The sequence below is a fragment of the Enhydra lutris genome, unplaced genomic scaffold (assembly GCF_002288905.1).
Source record: "Enhydra lutris kenyoni isolate GAN:26980312 unplaced genomic scaffold, ASM228890v2 scaffoldscaffold12, whole genome shotgun sequence".
NCBI lineage: Eukaryota > Metazoa > Chordata > Mammalia > Carnivora > Mustelidae > Enhydra > Enhydra lutris.
In genome coordinates, this window is record NW_019154096.1 from 10208979 (window position 1) to 10232975 (window position 23997).

At 36.3% G+C, this 23997-nt stretch overlaps 1 protein-coding gene across 4 annotated transcripts in view; it reads right to left on the reverse strand.

Annotated features, from left to right (window-relative positions):
- The window catches only part of LOC111144760 (protocadherin related 15), an 817855-nt gene that overhangs the window by 773048 nt on the left and 20810 nt on the right, over nt 1-23997 (reverse strand). The gene's annotated exons all lie outside the window — the stretch shown is intronic.

Below are 23997 nucleotides of genomic sequence, written 5' to 3' on the forward strand. Positions count from 1 at the left end.
GGGTTAACTAGGAAAAATTAAGACTGTTGTTCTGGGAAGTCTGTTCTTGTGGGGTGACAGTGATTGCAGAGCAAATGTGACTCACTCCGTGGCACGGGTAACCGAGAAGCATTCACCCTCACCTTTTCAGATTGGAGTATCAAGCTCCAGCCTCATTCCCTCCCTCTCTGTCTCTGTCTCTCTCTTTCACACACACATATACACATGTACGTTGACTAGCTGGAAGAAATGTGGAGTATTAAGGCCAAGTGTCTGTGTGCATCATGCTTTCTGGAATAATCTGAGAAGACATTGAATTAAGCACATTTGTGATAATTTTGATATTTCAGCAGATTAATAGAGTTTCACTAGGATTACAAAGAGAGGAGATCAGCAAGAGTTTTATTCTAATCATGTACCCAAAAAGACAGAACAGGAAATGGCTTGACTGATTAATGGAAACTATCCCGCAAAAAAATGTAACAATAACAAAATGGTCTAGATTTATAAGTAAGTTTGCGAGCTCCTCGACCTTGGGTAACTGAGCACTGCATAGATGAGCCCAATAATGGGGGAGGGGAAGGAGATCCAAGGCCATTTTCAGCTCCAAAATTATTTCCCACAACATTTTAATGAAGAGTTATGAGCTTATTTACTTATTTTTTTCTCAATAAAGGTGACTGTTTCTTAGTAAAGATAACTACTTTTCTGATATATAAAGACAAAGTACATAAAAGGTCATTGTCAATGGAATTAGTAAGCAATATAAAGCAATATACACACAGACATATACATAAACACACACATGTATCCACATATATTACAATTACGTGTGTATTATTATAACTGTATACTCATGTAACAGGAAATGGCTCTAGAAATTTCCCAAATGCAATAATCCCAACAAGACAAATCTTGAGCCTTCACTAGCCCAGAGGAGCTATGAGGTCAGAAGGGATTTTGAGTTTTAGTACCTTTGGATCATTCAAGGATTTCTCAACTTCCTGCCAGTAGCAAATATATGCTAATTTGTTTCTTCTAAGAATGTTTTTAAGTAGATGTAATGAGTACTGGAAATATTGAAAGTTTCATTCATCTTTAAGGTGTTTGTTTTACAGCAATACTGCTCTTCAAATGAGTTTAAATTTCTTAAATTTTAAGGGTTCAGAAAGTCAGAACTTCATCCTTTTGGAAGTTATAAACCACTTACATTTGACTAATTTTCATGATTAAGGGAATCACAAAACAATGATTTTATATGACAATTTTGCTTGCACTACTGGACCCAAATACTAAAGCTTCAAACAAAATCAGCACTCATACGAGGTGTTCTGTCACTAATGTGAATATCCTGTCAGGGTGCCCTTCTCATTCCTCAGCTTCCGGGCACTTCTGACTTCCTGCCCCTGGGAGGCCAAGTCTCACTGCAGGGCACATGGGCAGGGAAGAAATTTGGGATCAGTGTCCCCATTCCTTCCCAGGTGCTGCCTGCTCCTACCCCTGCCTAAACCTGAATCTGCTCTTCAGTGAAGAAATCATCACGGTGACCAATGAGAAATTGTGCAGAAGTGTCCTAGTCTAATGTCAAGCATACATCAAGTACTCAGCAAATGGTGACTGCTTTTGCTACTGCTCACTTGGGCCTGGATTTTAATGATTCATTTATTTTTATTGGGTGCTGGGCATGGATTTACCCATTCACACAGTTTGCTGAACATTCAGCATGCCTGCTCAGGTATGGATAAAAGCGCACTGGATGGTGGCTATCCCCTAAGAGAGCAATAACACTAGGTGAGTGATTAGATAATATGAATTAGATTAGAATAAACACCCACTAGGTAAGTGGGAGAATAATATGAACTGAGATGTGAACTGGAAACAGGTGTTGGAGATTTCTGTTGGCAGCCGAGAGAATTGTTCTGTACTTGATACGTTGTTCCATGTGGAAGCATGCTCCACAGATTTTCTTTTTTTTTTTTTTTTTGAAGATTTTATTTAGGGACCTCTGGGTGGCTCAGTCAGTTAAGCATCTGCCTTCAGCTGAGGTCATGATCCTGGGGTCCTGGGATTGAGTCCCACCTCAGGCTTCTTGCTCAGCAGAGATCCTGCTTCTCCCTCTACCTGCCGCTACCCCTGCTGGTGCACATGCTCTCGCTCTCTCTCTCTGTCAAATAAATAAAATATTTCTAAATAAATAAATAAATAAACAAATAAGTATTTTATTTATTTATTTGAGAGAGAAGGATAGCAAGAGAGAGCACGAGCAGGGAGATAGGCAGACAAGGAAACAGACTTCCCATTGAGCAGGGAGCCCGACACAGGACTGGATCCCAGGACCGCAAGATCATGACCTGAGCTGACAGCAGATGCTTAACTGATTGAGCTACTAGGGTGCCTGAGACAGATTTTTTTTTTTTTTTTTTTTTTAGATATGTGTTCCTTTAACAAAAGAGAAATATGTGGAAATTATGGAATGGGACAAGAGCCAGAAGAAGTAGAACACTTGAAAGGCAACCAATGCTGGGAAATACAGCCATGAAAATTAAACAAACATACAAACAAACAAAAAACTGGACTTATACCATCTATAATATTGATAAAAAGTTTAAAAAAACAATGCTGTTAATCACTGAAACACATATGTGCATCTGTTCTAAGCAGGTCCTGACTGTTAGCCTGGTGCTTGGTCCACAGAGATGAGTAAGGCATAATCTTCTTCTGCCTACAAACAGTACAGACCTTCAAACCAGTGAGAGGGAAAACACATAAACCAAAACTTGCAAACTCAGATGCTGACAGATAACAAAATGGGTGAAGCATTTCAGTTTTATAAAATAAACACATAAAATATTGTTACTTTCATAAAAAAAGTGATCTCCCTCACATATCCTTGAAATATGCAGCCTTTTCTGTCCAATTTTATGGCCCATGATTTTTTTATAGTAATGTGAGCACAGAAAGGAGCTTCTCAAAAATAATAAAAAAAATATTTCCAATGAGAAATGGCCATGGGTATGTGGTCTCAGTGTCAGAGAAATTACAAGGAGGAGCGGTAACACTGTTGGTAAACTCCACATTTCACTCTCTGTTTAAAGCAGGTGGCTTCTACTCGGAAATTATTGCCTTATACAACTGCCGGCTCAGCATTATCAAATTATCTCATATTTTTAAAGAGAGGAAATAAATCTAGAATCTGTGTGTGTGTGTGTGTGTGTGTGTGTGTGTGTATTCACACATAAAGACTTCAACAGTTGGTTTGATTTAAACACAAATAGTGAGTAGACAAAAAATTTAAAAACATAGAATGGAAAAATCCCAAAACTATGTCTGTGGGTGGAATCAACATTCAGGCTTCTAGTATTTGACCCTGAATTAAAGAAATTATAATAGAAAAGGGCATTGTGAAAAAAGTTCTGTGGATACTACAGAAACTGTGAAAGGACAAAAATAACACAGAAAAAGCCACTGTCCTTAATTTTTTTATGCAAAATTATATCAATAATAAAGAAAATATTCCTGGATCAACAACAAAATTTTAAATGAGTGAAATCATAGACACTCTTTTTGGGGATGCTTCAAGATTTAGAAGGTTTGGGATTATTTGAATAAATTTCATTCAAATAGGTTCTGATTTTTTAGAGTAGGTGAATGGATTTCCATATTAGAATCACCTGTATTTGTTAAAATGTATATAATGTTGTTGGGCATCATTGCAGACTTACAAAGCTGAATATTTTTGATTTGGCACAGATATAGGGATTTTTAATTGTATCTTTGATTAATTTTATTTTTATCTACTTTAATTAATTTGGTATCTTTAATTAATTTTATTATTTTTTAATTTTTTTGGTACCTTTAATTAATTTTAATACAAAGGAAATGTTTTGGAATTATAGCACTGATCACCAAACACTGATATGTAGATTGGCCAAGAACACTTGTTTAATTTGAGGTTCTGAACCCCATGCAGACTTACAAGAACTCGTAGGGAGGGGTCCCAAGAGATCTAGATTTGTTACAAGTTTAACTACATGATCTTAAGGTGTGTTTGGATTCATGAAGCCTATATTCTATTGCATTATAGTCTTCATTTATTTATTTTTTAAATTTTTAAATTTTAAACTTTTAAATTTTAAATTTTTAAAATTTTTATTGTGTTATGTTATAGACTTCAGATACACTTTTAACATCTTTTGAATGCCCATTTTAATTAATAAAGTTGGTAATTTTAAAATATATAATTTCTTTGTAAAACAACATTTTTAGACCTACAGTTTGTTTAAATTCAGCATAAAAGAGAAAAACCTAATTAGATTTAATAATCATTCAATAAATGACTATTGCAAATTCAATTTCATTGCTACTTTAGAAACATGGGTACTTGTTAAAATACACTAATGATCTAAGAGTATTAACACAATTATTTCTAGTGTCATGATAGGCATTGAACAACTCACAGATAAAGTTATGGACTTTCGAGATGACATATTAAGCAATTTCTTAAGCCCCTAACCTATATGTGACCTGCTCTTAAATAATAGTAAATTTGTGTTTTAGAAAAAATCTTACTCAGAAATAAATTATAATAATATAAAATAATTGAAACCTACACTTTACATTTACTATACATGTGGAAAATGACAAAGGTCCATGTAGCTAAAACTTTGAGACATGGCACCTGGATTTCATGTAAGTGAGAAAATGAGAGATTATAAATCTATATCACTGATAGTCAATGAAGTATACAATGTAATTTATCACTATTCATAAGAAAACAAAAATAAGATAAAAAGAAAGTGAAGAATTGAACAGCAAGGAGAGTAATAGCATTTATCACAGAACTAGAACAAATAATCTTAATATTTATATAGAACCACAAAAGACCCCGAAGAACCAAAGCAATCTTGAGAAAAAGAAGAACAAAACTGAAGGTATCACAATCCCAGATAAGATATACTAGAGAGCTGTAGTAACCAAAACAGCATGGTCCCAGCACAAAATAGGACACATAAATCAATAGAACAGAATGAAGCATCCAGAAATAAACCTATGATTACATGGTCAATTAATCTATGATAAAGAAGGCAAGAATATACAATGGGAAAGACCTACTGGATGGGACAAGCTATTTGCATATGATATATCTAGTAGGGGTTCATATCTATAAAGAACGTATACAGCTCAACACCAAAAATATAAATAATTTGATTAAAAAATGGGCAGAGCAGCTTAATACATATTTTTTTTCCAAAGAAGGTATCCAGGTGGCAAATAGACACATGAAAAGATGCTCAATATCATTCTTCGTCAGAGAAATGCAAATCAAAGATGCAATAAGGAATCACCTCACACTTGTCAGAATGGCTAAAATAAAAACAACAATAAAACAGAACAAAAAAACATAAAACATAAAAGAAAAAAACCCTACCAAAAAATAGGAAATAATAAGCGTTGGTGAGGATATAGAGAAAAAGGAACCCATGGTGCACTGTTGGTGGGAACACAAACGGGTACAGCCATTGTGGAGAACAATATGGAGGTTTCTCAAAGAAGTCTAAATAAAAATACTATATGGTCCAGTAATCCCACTACTGGATTCAATAAAAGTACAAATTGGGGGCGCCTGGGTGGCTCAGTGGGTTAAAGCCTCTGCCTTCAGCTCAGGTCATGATCTCAGGGTCCTGGGATCGAGCCCCGCATCGGGCTCTCTGCTCAGCGGGGAGCCTGCTTCCTCCTCTCTCTCTCTCTCTCTCTCTCTGCCTGCCTCTCTGACTACTTGTAATCTCTATCAAATTAAAAAAAAAAGTACAAATTGGAAAATATGCATGCAATTCTATGTTTATTGCAGCCTTACTATAATAAGCAAGATAAGGAGGGAACGCAAGTGTCCTTCAGCAGATGGATAGGAAGTATACATATATACATATATATGTATACACACACACACATACACACACACACATATACACACACACACACAATCACACACCCATGTGTATATATATATACACATACACTGTATATATGTGTATATATACAATTTACATATATAGTATATATATGTGTATATATACATTGCATATATACACCATGTGTCTATATATGAATGTGCATATACACATATATACAATGTGTATATGTATGCTTCTGTGTATGCATATATACAATGCATATATATGTAAATACATACATATATATATTGTGTGTGTATATAAAATGGAATATTACTTGACCATAAAAAGTAATGAAATCTTGGTATTTGTGACACCATGGATAGACCTAGAGAGTATTATGCTAAGTGAAATAAGTCAAAGAAAGACAATACCATATAATTTCATGTCTATGTGGAATCTAAAAATCAAAACAAATGAAAAAGCAAACAAAAAAGAAAGAGACTCATAAATACAGAGAACAAACTGCTGGTTACCAAAGGGGAGTAGGGAGGGGATGGGTGAAATAGATGAAGGGGTTTAACAGGAAGAAGCTTCTAGTTATGAAATAAGTAGGCCATGGTGATAAAAAGTACAGCAGAGGGAATACAATCAATGACATTGTAATGATGCTGCGTGACAGATGGGAGCTACACTTACCATGCTGCACACCTGAAACAAATATAACCCTGCACATCAGATACACTTCAAGAGAAAAGATAAAAATAAAAATAAGGAAAAAAAAGTAAAAATGAAATTTAATGAATATCAAGAGAAAGAAGAGGGTGAGGAGCTAGAAGGATGGCTACATACAATCCAAACAAGCATCTGGAATGAGAACTTTCATTTTCAGTTTTGGGGCCATATTGAACAGTTCAGAAGTCCATCTATAGTATTAACAATTTCCCAGTATAAATATGTTCTAAATTCCTGCAATTTTGGCACAAGATGAGAAGAGGTAACATGTATTTTGGTATCTCCAGTTTTACTGTAAGCTAATTACTTCTATGAACCCAATACGTGAGTATTTGAGGTTGAATTGTATTTATCAGTACAACAGCATGAGCGCCTGTTTGGCTGGGTCCATGAATCACACGTTCTTCCTAAATCGATATTCAGGCTGCAACAATAGCTCCATTAGGTTCAGCTCTTCGCTCATTTGGTGCATTTCCTATAAGCTGATACTCACAGCCAGCCAACCTCCTGCTAGGACATACAGTGTGAGGCAGAAGCAGGGGAATATTTCAAGTAAACTCATTCTTAGTAACAATGAAGAATGGAACAATGTTTACACAGTTTTTTGTTTTTGTTTTTTTATCAACCAGATTGTTGTGAGCACCAAATAAGAAAATGCAACTGGGATGCAACTGGCATGGAGTAAGAAGTCCACAAATGCAGCACTATGATTACAATGATTATCATTGATGGCATTCCATTGGCTCCCCTGTATGTAAGCAAACATATGTATCCTAATAATACGTATTATCCCCTTGAGCATGGACGTGCATGCTCCCAGATGTGGGCCAGGTGAAATCATGAGCTGCTTACATGGGACAGTTTCTACAGTTCAAATAAGTAGCTATGTTGAAGCAGCATTACGAAAGCATGTGCTTAAAAAAAGAGAGAGAGAGAGACCTAGATCTTTAGTGTCAAAGTAACTTCACTATGAAGAATTACACATGAAGGTACACAGAGGGAACTGTATACAGAGGTACCAATAACATTATTCTATATGAAAAGACACATCTGTAGATAAAATGGTACTCCAGGAAGATATTAAAGTATCAAATGGAAATGTTCATTAAAAAGAAGTATTTAATATGGATTTTAAATTAATTTATTTTTTTATTTTTTTATTTTTTATTTTTATTTATTTATTTTTTTAGACAGAAAGAGGAAGTGCTCATGAGTCGGGGAGAGGTGCTGAGGGGGAGGGAGAGAGAGAATCTCAAGCAGACTTTGCACCCAGCATAGAGCCTGACACGGGGCTCGATCCCACGAGCCTAAGATCAGGACCTGAGAGGAAGCCAAGAGTAGGATGCTTAATCAACTGAGCCATCCAGCTTCCCCTTTAATATGAAATTCTTAAAATTGATTTTTTGGTTCATGATGTTAATTATTACTATTTTTAACAAAATATTCCCTTTAAAGAAAGAAAAGAAAGCTAAGTACTGATCTTCAATATTAATAGTTAAGAGCCTACAAAATTTTCACATTTCATTATGTAGGGTTAACTCAGTTAAAAAAAAATATAAGGCTTAGGTGACAACAATTAAAAATAAAACCCTTTCCTGGAGAGACTAATGAGGACACTAAGGCCCTGTGTCCTCACAATCTATCGCTTTAAAAGGATATAAAATAAGAAGTCCTCAACTCTCTTGCATGGCAGACTGCTACTTAACATCTGTTAATAAGAACCAAAATCCTTTAAATAATTTAAAGAAAGGAGGGGTGATAATTCACTGATTGGGATAAGAGAAGAACTGAAGAGAAACAGGAATGGTTTCATAGTGGCACTGAGAGAAGTCTTGAAGTTTGAGGAATTGAACACCATTCTTGCACCTAGTAAAATTGATGTGAAGCACCCTTTCCCCCTTAGCTGTCCCTCCCTGTGCACTCTTGAAACAGACAGCTGGTGTTTGAGTAAGTCCCGGGAGTGGGGAGCACTTGGGGACAAGGATACCGAACAGAGGTGTTGGCTCCCATCAAGGAGTGACTTCAAAACGAGTATCCCGGAATGCGTCTGCACAATTACACCCTACTTTTAAGTAGATTACCACATTTAATTTTCTGGGCTGTCACAATTCAGGCTCTCCTTGGAGCCCTTGCTGTGAAGACCAAGTTTACAATATTCCTCTAGTTCATACTGTACTTTTCTCCAGTTTTAAATGTGTATACCCTTCTACACCAGCGACTGAGCTTCTAAGAGCTGGTTTGCTGATTATGTGATCTACAACAGGACTAGGCAAACACAGTCCCTTGCACAAATGCAGACCACTGTCGCATTTTTGCATGGCCAATACAATAAGAATGGTTTTTCCATTTTTAAATACTTGGGAAAAATCAGAGCAAGAATAATATGTCTTGGCATGTAGAAATTATATAAAATTCTAATTTCAATGTTCATAGTCTTGTCCATCCCTTTACACAGTGTTGGTAGTCCTCATGTTACAAGGGCAGAGTGAAGTCATTGCAATAGAGACCATCCAGCCTACAAAATCTAAATTATTTACTCTCTGGTCTTTATAGAATATGTTTGCTGGCCCCTGCTCTAGGAAAATTATTTTGGATATACAGAGATTTAGAAATACCGTGGAGAAAAGCATACTGTGAACATATGATATAATTTATTATTATTATTATTTCTTTTTTAGAAAGGATGTGGGAAGGGGCAGAGGGAGAGAGAGAATCCCAAGCAGGTTCCATCCCAGCACAGCCTCACAGAGTCCAATGCAGGGCTTGATCTCATGACCCTGAGATCATATGACCTGAGTTAAAGTCCATAGTTGGATGCTCAACTGATTTAGCCACCCAGGCATCCCTATGATATAATTATAGAGTAATGGAAAAGTCACCCAGAAAAGGTCTGATAAAATATCCATCTTATTACTTTATAATTACATGTCATATAGGAAAAATCTGATACAGTGGATTTATTCTAGTAGCTGAATAGTAGATGATAAAATGATTCTGTTAATTCTAGTCTTATAAATGAAACTGAGTTTCCCCTGACACAGTTTTGGGGAAAATGATCATGTAAAACAAATTATATAGGTTGTACATTAAAATGGATTCTTTTTACTCTTCTGTGAAGGTCAAGGATACTAAACATGTCAGATCACCTTCAGTAAGAAGCCTGCAGCAGTACATTTAAATCTTTGAATGCCATTACTAACTGCTTTCTTGGGAAAGTGGAAAACCTCATTTTATCATAGATGTGGCTGAAAAATTGAGTCATAAACTGTCTTTATTAGTATATAATTACAACAATCATAACAGGACAGTTTTTAAAACTGTAAAAGTATATTATCTATATGTTTATTTTGTATATTTTTGTATATTTCCTACATACCTTCAGGATTGCTTGTATTTTGAATAGAATTATGCCTTCAAAAGAAAAAGAGGCCATGAACTAATGCCATGCATAGGAAGAGAAATATTATCCAGACAATAGTTCTATTTCCCCCCTCTATTAAAAACCTGTTTATTAAACAATCTGCCATGTTTTCCTTAAAAAAAAAAAAAAGTAAGAGATCTAGTACTAAGTTTATTATAAAAGAAGAAAAATATCAGTCTCTGAAAACTCAATAAAGAGAAAATATATCCTTTCTTTGAAAAACATTAAAATAGCAGATTTAAGTATGTTCCCTAAGGTTTACTATGTATGTAAAGAAAATTGTTATTTATTTTAAATGATACAGTTGCAGTTCACTTTAAATAAACCCTGAGAACATAAATCTGATTCACTCATAAGAGCTGAATTTGATTGTAATTATTCATGTAACAAAAGCAACATTTATCTTAAAAGGGATTAAAGCATTATTTCAAGTAAATAAACATGTATCCATTAGTGACCTTCTAAACACTGTGGTAGAAGCTATAATTACTGTTATTAATAAAACACATCCCCCAGTGTATATTAACTGGTTCAATTTATTAAATATGCTGATATCTACATAAGTCTCCAAGATTATTTTGTAAGGAAAGTCTACTTTGCATGAGAAAATCAAGATGAGGGCACCTGGGTGGCTCAGTGGGTTAAGCCTCTGCCTTCAGCTCAGGTCATGATCTCAGGGTCCCGGGATCAAGTCTCCATCAGACTCTCTGCTTGGCAGGGAGCCTGCTTCTTCCTCTCTCTCTCTGCCTGACTCTCTGCCTACTTGTGATCTCTCTCTGTTAAATAAATAAATAAAATCTTTAAAAAAAAGAAAAAGAAAAAGAAAATCAAGATGATATGCATGAACACTACATTTAGTAGGACTTCACAACATATGAAATTTGTAGGGACCCATTTTTCTGAATTATCTCATCCATTTAAAGCCAGACTTTTTGTGCAGATAATCTCATCTACTTTATCCAGAAAATGGAAAATATTCAATATCTTTTATTTCCTCTGCTTGTGAATACTCAGTCCCTATCCATTTTTCTTATTTTTTAAAAAATATTTGATTTCTTTATTTGACAGAAAGGGAGAAAGCACAAGCAGGCAGAGCAGGAGAGGGAGAGGGAGAAGGAGACTCCCCACTGAGAAGGGAGCCAAGGGACTCAATCCCAGGAAACTAAGAATGTGATGTGAGCCAAAGTCAGCTGCTTAGCTGACTGAGCCACCCTGGTGTCCCCATTTTTCTTATTTTTTAATCTAAAAATATATTTCTTTTTCTTTTCTATAGTGTGGCTTTTCACCTTTGTTTCTGCTTACTACCCACTCATCTTTTCCACTCAACTCCCAAGCTGCTTTGAGCAATCCTAACCTTGCTTGTTTGGAAGAACCCATCCTCTAAGAGAGACAGGAGAGTCAGTAAATGAAGAGCCACACAGAAAATATAATACAAGCTGAAATGTAGGGGGGTAAAAAGAGAAAGGAAGGGACATCCTTCAGAGAAGGGAAGGAAACAGGACATTTGGAGAGGGTGCAGCCATAGGGAAATTAGAGAAAGGGATTGGTCGGGGTGTCTACTGCTAAGCAGGGAGGGAAAGGAGCTCTTGTTTTCACGTTGCCTAAAGCTATCAGCACTAATGGCTGTTCCTACTGGAGGTGGTGTGTGTGTGTGTATGTGTGTGTGTGAGTGTGTGCATGCATGCACGTGCTAGGGGAGGTCGGAGGCAGTTATGTGTCCCATCTCCCCAGCTTTTCTGTCTCTGCAGGGAAGTCTGTAGCCCTTGGGGACAGTATGCCACAGAGAACTCGCTGATGCCTGGGACGTGGAAAGATATAATAATCAGTGGCAAGACTTTAATCTCCATTCTCCACAGCTCCTGAGCAACAAGACTCTCACCCTCATGCTTTAACTTCTTCTGTCACACCACTTCAAATCTTTCGTCCATTTTCCCAGCTCCAACTGTCTAATTTCAGTGTGATCCAAGTCCCTTTGCTCCTTCCCCATTGCAGATCCAAGCACTGACCCCAGGGCTGTTTCTCTACAGTATCTCTCAAGTCTGGAAGGCCCTCTTCATCCTTGCCTCCACACATGCCTTCCACAACCTCTCTCCTGTAGGTTCTTTCAAAGCAGTTTCTTGACTGTCAGTCTTCCAAGACCTGATGTGTCCTGCTGGCCACCTTCAGATGCATTTTCATCAAATACTGCACTTCTTTTCAGGTTTGTTCTTTGAATGAATGCCGATTGGATTCCCATTATCTCAGAATAAAGTCTGATCTTATCAATCTAATTATTCACAGTTTGGTTCAATTGATTTTACTTTCCCTGCCTGACTTTCCATGAGTCTGTTCTAGGTAGACTGGTTTCTACTTTGTACTGACGTCTTCCCTGGCATCAAACACCATCAGCTGGAATAAAACCCAAGTCCCAGGCTGCTCAAGGGCCCTGGAGTCTACAGGGGTTTTGACGGTAGAAGCTTCACACATGTCCATCATGCCCCATTTATATGAGTTATCTCATGTATAACTTTGTGGGTTTTTTTTTACTCTTTTACACTGTCTTAGAAAAAAATATATTTAGCTTATATTGATGTTTTAGCAGGAATAAAAACAACACTAATAAGCAGAGGGAAAATTACGCCCCTTTATATAATGTAGAATATATTTATCAATGCATAACAGAATCTTAAATGTAGGGAGTCTTTTACAAGATAAAAAGTCCTTATTTTCCATGAAGAAAAGTGGTATTTAGAAATTCATAATTAAAACATTTAAATAAAATATAAATATTTTACTTTGCCGAACTTAACTTATAAAGCTCAAATGGAGTCCAAATTGTATTTGAATGGATACAGCAGAAAATGTTTTAAAGACAAAATAGAATTTTTAAATCATTTAACACTAGTTATATTTAATAAATGTGATGAAAACTGATATCCATAGAGAATCTTGTTATGTGGCCATGAATCTACTTTTTGGTTGTTGTTTGTTTGTTTATTGCCAATACTGATTGAACACATCTGCAAGCAAGCAGAGAGTGGCTTGGTGTGGTTTGTGGTAGAATCTCAGGGGCTTAAGAAGAGGATATACCTTCCTTTTTATGGTGTTTGTCTCAACCCGTAAGCCTGGATTGCATAGTCTCTATAAGCCTCAGGTGTTTATAACACTTTAATTAGAATTACAAATTAATAGATATGAAGAGTCTAGTAAAAATCTGGAAAATAGTTATTTGTGATCATTCATAAGTCCTATTATCACTGCATATCATTGTAATCTCATTTACTGTTGCCTTTCCTACATTTGAAAAATTATGTAGGTATAGTGTGTGTGTGTGTGTGTGCATCTGCTTTCATAGAACTGGACTGGTTTAATATTTTTAATATTTATTAAATTTTACTTCTAAAGATTAATAACTCTAACCTGAGTTTGAATGGAAGCTCTCTCTAAGTGGGCCAGCAACTAAACAGGTGGGACACATCTTAGCAGCTTTTAAAGTAATTCTTTCTCAGAAAAAGAAATCAATTCAAAACTACAAATTAAAATTACTAGCTGCCATCAGCATGCACCCTATTTAACAAGTTATTTGGCTTTTCTTAATATACTTGAGAGATACCTTTTTTCACAGATTAATGGAATTTTGCCATATCTTTTGAAGGAGGTTATGAGTGGAAAACAGATTAAAGAGTTTTGCATAGAAAGCAACACATTTTTCTAGTATATGGAGAATTACGACACTGGGTGGGTTGTAGGTAAGCAAACATCCTCTTTTTTAACCTACTTGGTCTCCTTGGGGCACTTTTTCACATTGAATATAAGCCATTACATAGGCTACCTTTGCTCAGAAACACACAAACCATTCAGTTGGCAAGTTAAACAGTTCGTTCTTTGCTTCTATGAAGACAAAGAACGTGGGGTTGCTCTGCATGAAATTAGATGCGCCCTGTCCCCCTGTCCAAAAAGCAACAACAGTGATTGTTCTTCCTGAGAGGGCATTAGGAGCTGACGGCCAACATGTTGGAACCAAGTGAAAAGAGCCTTCCACTGGCAAGAACAAGATGGCTCGTGTTTTGGCCACCTCCGCAGCATATTGCTGGTTAAACACATTAATTTCTCCTTCAGGGACCTAACACTTCACAAAAATTCATTGCATATGGCAAGTGAGGGGTTTTATTATCAGCATGTTTTCATGGAAGTCAGCTTCTGTCTTTGAGTATTCTTTTCTTCTAAGGCTGACCAAGGCTAGACAAAAAGAGAAGGGATGAAGAGTTGGATGGAAATGTAATAAATCTGGAATGTTAGAAAAATCGACTGTGTTTGTAGAAAAAAATGAACACAAAAACAAAACTGTCAAGACCTGGCAAAGAATCAACCAATAGAAAAGGTTGAAACAAAAGATATGTATGGGGGAAATCCTTAATCTTTTGTATTTGTCTTGTATTTCAATGACACATTAGCAGCACATTTTTATGAGAACATTTGCTATGCCATTTTCCTCACAGATAATGCTTCAGGCAACTAAAATCAACTTTGATTAATTATTATTGTTTGTTATCTGTACTCAATGTTTGGAATGTTATAAAGCATGTCTAAAAAATAAAACTAGGGATTTGATATCTGTGCAGTTTTCTCTCAAAGGAATGAGCGAAAATACAAACTCATAGCTTCAATGATTTGTTTTTCTTCTTGTTTATGTACTGGAAGAGGAATTTTTTTTTAAGTGATGAAAAATAACATTGCCTCTGGAATTAGGGCAAATATTCAGGCATTAGGATATGTTTAAACACACACATACTTTCATCTAACCATTAACTCTTTCAACACTCTTTCAACACATATACCAACACATATTGGTATACTTGTGGGTGTGCAATTTGTCTATCTAGCAAGGGAATGAGACTCAGACTGAAGTTTATATAGGAGCAAAAATAGACTTAATGGTCACATTGCCAAGAATGAACGTTGAAAAGCTCAAGAAAAAGGAACAGTCTAAATAATCATACCCAAGAGGGCACAACAGTAACAAGAACTGAATCCATATTGAAAGGTCAGCTACAGAGGACAGGTACAAAAAATAAGCAATTTCATGATTCCAGCCATAGAGATATTAGCTCAAACAGATGGAAAAAATCTTGCATGGAGGTCTAACAGCCAAGCCAACAGGCAAAATAAGTAGTCCTTAAAGGTATACTGGGTTGCAGAGTGAGCTTCCTACAAAATACCCATCTATAAAGATAAATATGACCCAGTTCTTACCTTAAAGGTTTGGATAGTCCAAAAGTTGGGAAAACAGATGAGTTATCTAGTATGATACATGGTGTGTTGATTGCAAGGCACACTAGACAGATGAAGCAGAGTTTGCAGAACTCTGCAAGGAATGGATATAAAGGAAAGCTTCTAGGGAAGGAAGCCTGAGCTGGTTCTTTGAGGATGAACAAGATGCTAGACTGACTCTATGAAAGACACTGAGGCTTGAGATGCATGTTTTGTTTTAGTAATTCTTGACTGGCATGTATGTTAATCAGTTAAAAGTTGAGTAGGTGAGTTTGAATACGAACCACTTTACAGACCAGGCTAGTAGATTTAACCATTTTTAAATTACTTTTGTAGTGTTTGTTTTTCAGAAAGAGTGTTCTGAGAAAACAGTGTAAGTTTGAGGAAGCAAGTCAGAACATGGAATCTTAACTAATAAACTAGCAAGGCCAAAATGGAACAACAAATGTTGATGAGGATATGGAGAAAGGGGAACCCTCTTATACTGTTGGTGGGAATGCAAACTGGTATAGCCACTCTGGAAAACAGTATGGAGGTTCCTCAAGAAGTTAAAAATAGAGCTACCCTATGACCCAGGAATTATGCTACTAGGTATTTACCCCAAAGATAGAGATGTAGTGAAAAGAAGGGGCACATGCACCCCAATGTTCATAGCAGCAATGTCCACAACAGTCAAACTGTGGAAGGAACTGAGATCCCCTTCAACAGATGAATGGGTAAAGAAGATGTGGTTCATACAAACAATGGAATATTCCTCAGCCAACAGAAAGGATGAATACCCACCATTTGCATCAACATGGATGAGACTGGAGGAGATTATGCTAAGTGAAATAAGTCAAACACAGAAAGACAATTATCATATGGTTTCACTCATATGTGGGACATAAGGAATAGTGTGGAGGACCACAGGGGAAGGGAGGGAAAACTGAAGGGGAAGCAATCAGAGAGAGAGACAAACCATGAGAGACTCTGGACTCCGGGAACCAAACTGAAGGTTACAGAGGGAGGGGTGGGGGGGAGGGGGTAACTGGGTGATGGGTATTAAGGAGGGCATGTGTGGTGATGAGCAAAGGGTATTACACACAACTAATGAATCGCTGAATACTACACCAAAAACTAATGATGTACTATGTTGGCTAATTGAACTAATAAAACTAAACTAAACTAGACAACTAAAATAGCAACACATGTAGAAAGGAACTGATGCAACAAATAACTAACAAGTAGAGTCAACAGAATGAATATGTAAAAGGGTCTACATACAGGAGAAGTGATGAAGAGAGGAGATCCAGGTTGCTTTTCAAATCTGACTTAAGCAATTAAGAAGGAAATAAATAAAAGAATGTGGTATAAATGGTGACTATTATAATTTTAGAGATTAGATTGAGTACCTCTTGGATATCAAATGATCAAAAACAGGATGAAATAATCCTACATTAAAAAAAAAATTATCCAGGGGTGACTGGGTGGATCAGTGGGTTAAGCCTCTATCTTCAGTTCAGGTCATGATCTCAGGGTGCTGGGATCGAGTCCTGCATCGGTCTCTCTGCTCAGCAGGAAGCGTGCTTCCCTCCCTCTCTCTGCCTGCCTCTCCGCCTACTTGTGATCTCTTTCTTTCTCTGTATCAAGTAAAAAAATAAAAATCTTTTAAAAAATTTAATCCAGTCAAATCACAAAGCCTTTCAGTGGTTGTATTCCTTCAATTTTCATTACATTTCTTCAAATTTCTGTCAGATTCCATATTTTATTTTGACTTAAAGGATTTGAAACTATCACTAAAGTGACTAAATACTATATTACTTGTTCTGGGAAAACAACTAAAGATATAATGTACTACATGATTTTATCAGTTATTTACATGTGCATTCAATCACAGAAAAATCATATCATCAATAGTTATTTAAACAACATTCAGTACAGCTGAATTTTAATACCCTAAAATAATTACAAAGGCACATCCATTAAATTCAAGCTATGAGGGGCATAAAATTATATTCATTTTTGTTAGTGGTATGCTAGTATCTGTCATACAATTATTACTGGTTTACTGGCCTCTATCACAGCATTTTTTATGAGATGTGGATGAATGGAAATGATGATTTCTGATCTCGGTAAATGAGCACTAGCCACACCAACCCCTGAAAGCAGGTCTTTCAGTCTGCATATGAAAGTGATGGGGAGAAAGCAGTAACATGTAAGTTCCTTTCAGGATTCCTAAATATCTTCTTCTTACACACAGATAGATGTGTTTCTCTGATTATTCATAACTCTTCATCTCCCCTAAAGAAGCAGGTTAAAAATAAAATCATTAATTTTATTTTCTGCCCCACTTATACTCTAAATGGATGTGGGTCACTGTCATTATTTTAATATTCGTGAGGGGAAATGTCAACCAACTTTTTTTTTTTTTTCCTAGTGAGATTTAAACAATGCCATATTTGGGGTTCTTAAAATCAAGCATCTGTTCTCTAAAACACTAACCTGCCTGCATTGGCCTTCATGAGTTAAAATGTGAACCACATTAAAAATCCATCTTCTTAATCAGGATGACCTAAGAGTTTTTGGTTTCTAATAAAATTTTAGCTACTATTTGTGTGTTACATTTAATTAAATATTTTTTAAAACCTTGTAGAAATAATGGAGAAGGATATAAAGCAACAACCCTACATTAAAGGGAAGGTATTTGAAATGTGGTGTGAGGATGAGGGATACTGGCATCTTTGTTCTTGAATCTTCCATTCTGAGGGAAAATATAAGAATTTGTACTTTCCCCAAGATTGGATTAAAAGAGTAGACATAGACTTATTAATCACTTATCTGAAATTTTCAAATTAAAAAAATATGCTATAGATTGTAAAATCAGACCTACCTAGATTTTGCCTCAAAAGCATTGGGACTGTAAGTTTCAAGGAAAAATATTCAAAGTTTTTTGGGAGAACTGTGTATACATTATAGGTCAACTAGGATAGGCACTGAATAGGTGGCTATGGGAATATAAAAAGGAAGCAGGAAGGGGAAAGTATATTCTCACTTGCTCAAATGAAATTATAACTCAATGAGAATCTCTGGTCACCAGATTAAAGGCTGAGCTTTGGTTCCAAATTGTATTTGGTTTAATACCATGATGAGTAGGAAGACTGGAGAAGGTCCAGGAAATGAGACAACTTCCTGTGGAAAGAGTTATATCAAATTTGTTTAAATGGAGTAACCTGAAGAAGGGAGCATGGATAAACCCAAAGGTCAGACAGCCACATAAGAAGTGGAGGGGCGTCCACTGAGTACTTTCTCCTGGATGCCCTGATTAGTAGGCATATTATTTTGTGAGAGGCAAAGAATACTGCATTCTAGCCAGATCTTGAACTCTTTTCCTTCTAAAATTCTGATTCTTTTCAGAAGTTGAGCTAATCATTCATCTAAGAGATTTGCATGATCCCGAAGTTGGTGAATTTGTTCTATAAAGGGGGACAGTGTTGTCAGAGAGGGAAGAAGGTTGGTTGTTGAGCACACTGTCTAGGTTGGGCAGAGAAGGGAGGCGATGCGCTTGGTAGGGCACCTCTGAATTCAGTGGGGGGACTGGAGAGAACTCAGAGCAACTTTCAGTGGAGAATGCCTTGACCATATCAGAAGGGGACTGACAAGCAAAAGGCAGAGCAAGGAGACAGGCCAGTACAGAGTCTAACTGTCCACACAAATACTGACCTTCTGAGGGAAATGGTGCTCTCTGTGATGTCCACAGTTTCAGAAAATAAGGAGTACCTATAGACCAATTGTCTCTAACCAGATGAATATACTCACTGTGTAGAGATCGCTCCACAACAAACATGTAGAACATGAAAACTGAATTTAAGTCATAAAAAGAATATAGACAGAGAGATTTCATGAGGACTGATAAATAAGGCAGCCAGAACTGTCCATGAGTCCATATATCCCCTGATGTCCTAAGATGCCCACACACCAACCATGCCTCTGTCTCCTCTGAGCCACTCTTCACCTCCACAAATACCATCTATGCTTTCAGTTTCTTTCTGTCCACAGAAACTGAACTCAGAGACTCAGAGGACTCCTCATGCCTATATACTTGTATCATATACGTGCATTATTCTTATTAAGAACAACAGCAATATTACATTCCAAGGGAATGGAACTATTTATAAGCAAAATTATGAGATCTTGACATTGTTTTATATCCTTAAGAATGTTCTTTTGGGGAGGGGTGGAGGGTAAAGGGACAGGGAGAGAGAGAATCTCAAACAGACTCTATGCCCAGCATGAAGCCTGATGCAGGGCTTGATCTCACAACCCCAAGACCACAATCCAAGCTGAAATCAAGAGTCGGACACTTAACCAACTGAGCCACCCAGGCGTTTCTCCTTAGGGATGTTCTTTATATGACCTGTCAGTATAGCAAATAAAAACATGTAAAAATGATTAAAATTTCAAAATTGTTCTTTTGTTAAAGTCAACAGCAGTTTTGATTTGTTACAGTGATGAAAAATGAAGAATATTTTACTTATTTAGTTCTTGAGGATAGTATAAGCCCCTGGATTCACTGCATTTTGTCCAAAATTACACATTCTTATGTGAAAAATGCAGTTATTTATTTGTTCATCTAAGTGGCAGCTGTGTTCTTGGTCTATGATTCAGGGCTCTGTAAATTTTCTTTAAAAAGGATGAGAATAATGAGAAGGAAAATAAACTACAGGAAGAGACTAAGAAGAAAATTTATGTGTTTTCTTTTAATTTTGGTAATTAAGACAGTGAATTTGAAAGATGCCTGTACGTACATGCTGTCTTCCAACTGCTTCGGCTATGGATATGCTAAAACAAACACTTGATCCTCAGTGAAATTTAAAAGACACATAGTAAGCTTCTTTACATTTATAAAACTATAGTTTCTTATACTCTACACTTTTAAGATACCATAAAATAACTAGCATTACTACTTTGGATAACAAGCCCAAAATGGAGGGCTTTTTAAATTAATTAACTTCTTTCTTTCTTTCATTTATTTATTTATTTATTTATGGAGGGTTTTTTGGTTTATTTGTTTGTTTTTAAAGGAGATTTCTAAGTGTAACTAGCCTCTTTAGGAAGATAAAGATTTCCAGTCATGAACTCACCACTGAACTCCTATGGCCAGATTATCATTCACCAGAATCTCATGTTTCGATTTTCCCTTGCTAAAAAATAATATATGTAAGTATGCCTAAACAATATACTGTTCAGTTTCTTTTTAAAATTTATAAAAATAATCTCATTTTATGAATGAATCAATCATTCTGGGACTTGCTTTCCTGACTATGAGGTAGAAAAAGATAAATTTAAGAAATTCATGTAAAACACAGTTATTTAGTTGAAATTTGCTTTAACAATTCAAGTAATAAAAAGACAGCTCCAGGCAAAAAATGGTTATAGAATTTGTATTTAATGGCTCCCGATCCATCATTCAGGTGTATATGCTTCTCCATGTATGGAGAAATTCTCTAACATTTTGCTTACCAAACTTTACCCATTCTATGTGGTATTCTGCTAGAGCTGTTACATAAGTGGAAAACAGAATAATATAATTACTAATATTTGTTAATCACTTTTAATACATTAAGCATTATGCTGGGTGTACTGTATTATTTTATTTCCTTTAATAAAAATTTTATGTTTATAGCAGCAATGTCCACAATAGCCCCAAAATATGGAAAGTGCCTAGATGGCCATCAACAGATGAAAAGATGTGATATATATATATCCATATATGAATGGATAAAGAAGATGTGGTATGTGTACACACACACACACAATGAAATATTATGCAGCCATCAAAAAAAAAAGAAATCTTGCCATTGCAATGACATGGATGGAACTAGAGGGTATTATGCTAAGTGAAATAAGTCAATCAGAAAAAGACAATTATCATATGATCTCACTGATAGGAGGAATTTAAGAAACAAGACAGGATTATAGGGGAGGGGATGGAAAAATGAAACAAGATGAAACCAGAGAGGGAGACAAACCATAAGAGACTCGTGGGGCTCCTAGGTGGTTCAGTGGGTTAAGCCTCTGCCTTTGGCTCAGGTCATGATCTCAGGGTCCTGGGATCGAGCTCCGCATCAGGCTCTCTGCTCAGTGGAGAGCCTGATTCCCCCCTCACTCTGCCTGCCTCTTTGCCTACTTGTGATCTCTCTCTGTCAAATAAATAAATAAAATCTTTAATTAATCTTAATCTTAATTTCAGGAAACAAACTGAAGGTTGCTGGAGGGCAGTGGGGAAGAGATGGGGTGGCTGGGGATGGACATTGGGGAGGGTATGTGCTATGCTGAGAGCTGTGAATTGTGTAAGATTGATGATTCACTGATCTGTACCCCTGAAACAAATAATACATTATGTGTTTAATTTTTTTAAAAAATTCATCAGTTAGGGGTGCCTGGGTGGCTCAGTGGGTTAAAGCCTCTGCTTTCGGCTCAGGTCATGATTCCAGGGTCCTGGGATCGAGCCCTGCCTCGGGCTCTCTGCTCAGCGGGAGTCCTGCTTCTCTTCCTCTCTCTGTCTGCCTCTCTGCCTACTTGTGATCTCTGTCTATCAAATAAATAAATAAATAAAAATTCATCAGTTAGAATAAGCAAAGATATGCTGTAGTGACAAACAAAAAGAAATAAAACAGGCTTAAAACAACAGAAAGCATATATTCTTGTTCATTCTCCATATCCAAACGGTTCTGCTATCAAAGCTGCTCAGAAGAGCAGACTGGCAGAAGCAAAGAATGACAGCTCAGCAGACAGAAGGAAATGTGGCAAATTATACACTGGCACTTAAATTTTTCTTTCAGAACTGAGTTTCATAATTGCACTTTTAATCACAAATATCATGATTAGACATCATTTTAAGAAAACAAAAACAGAACACCTGCGGAAGTGCAGTCCTATAATGTGCCCATATGGAGAACCAGAAATATTTGGTATTAGGTCTAATGGCTGACCTCCCTCAAAAAAACATTCTGAGAGAATCCTTATCAACAGTTGTTATTGAAGGTGAAGTTCAGAGTGATAAAGTCCAGTTAATCAATATAAAGTCATTAATCCAGTAATTCTCAGAATAAAATATGAATCTGTTTCCAAAGCCTTTTCCTCCATTGTTAACATTTTAGTTAGATCTGAAATGTACTTTATTAGACTAATCGTAAATCAGTTTATTAACATTCTATTTAATACCCTGATTTAATAACCAGTTTATTATACCCTATCATCATTACCAAGTAAACAGGGCTCTTCTTAAAAAGTATGTATTTATAGAATGTAATGACCACTGCCAACTTGGCCAATCCAGGAACTACAATAGTACTGATACCATGCACCTGCACCTCTCTAGGGCCTCACCCCCTCCACTCCACTCCAGGAGGTAATCTCTCTTCCAGATGCCACACAAGGGCCATACTTGTAGGCAGACCTTGCTAACGACAGCCATCTCAGGTCTCTGTGCACTATACAACTAAATTGCATTTAATCGGGATATATCACATTTTCCCTCTGATCTGAAATTCATACACGTCATGAATGAAGTTGACAAATGACGAAGCTATCCTAAACAAATATATTTTCAAGAAGTCGCATATCTTAAAAATGTAGGATGCTTTAAGCCTTTAGGTTGAGTCTCTGAAATGTAAAGAACAGAAAGAAGAAAGGTGAGCGAAACTGACAAAGGATCTAAGTAAGAGTGCAAGGTTAACAACCTAGTATTGCTTTTCTTCTTTTTAGAATTAATACCAGGAGTGACAGAGAGCTATAAAGAGGCCCACATCTACATAATATAATATTTTAAAAGCCTTTAATTTTATAACTTATGAATAAGAAACACAAGTCTGCAATTATTATAGACCTATTATAGTAAGAAATAGGGCCAAGTGTTTGGTTGTTTGATGCAAAATCATTTAAAGGAAAACTGTGGCTACAGTGAGACATATGATGGTAAAATATAAGTAAACAGGGGTTCTGTAAGCTGCCATCCTTCCAAGTGTATGAAAGTCCTTCGAACCTTCCCATCATAGCAAATGCTACTTCCACTATCTGAGCTGTTTCATTCTCTATCATGTATCTCTGCCTCTGCTTATCCTACTCTTATTCAGTTCTCAACTTAGAACTGTTCTTTACAAAAACAACTGAACACAGCTAACTCCAGAATGATTTAGTTAGTGATCTTGTTTTCCTATAATACACTGTAAATGCCACTGTGACAGATTTATGAGTTTTCTGGTCTGTGCCCCTAACTATGCTGTAAAATCTTTAAGAGATATGTTAGTTTTCTATGGCTATTGTAACCAGTCACCAAGACTATGTGGCTCAGAACAACAGTTCTGTAAGACATAGTCTCATTGGCTTAAAATCAAGGTGTGGACAGGGTTGTGTTCTCTTCCTAGGGTCTATAGAAAAATTTAGTTCCTTGTCTTTCCTATCTTCTAGATACTGTCCACTTCTCCTGGCTCATGGTCCTTCCCCCATCCTGAAAGGTAGTAACAGCCAGATAATTTCTTCTCATAGCATATCCCTCTCACTTCTTCCACACTCACATTTCCCTCCCATGCAGAATTCAACTGTTTCAGTTTTCCACTTTTAAGAACCCTAGTTATTACATTGCGTACATTCTGCATAATCCTTTTATTTTAAAGTCAGCAGATTAGCTAACTTAATTTTTCCTGAAATCTGAATTGTCCTTTTCCATGTAAGATAATATAC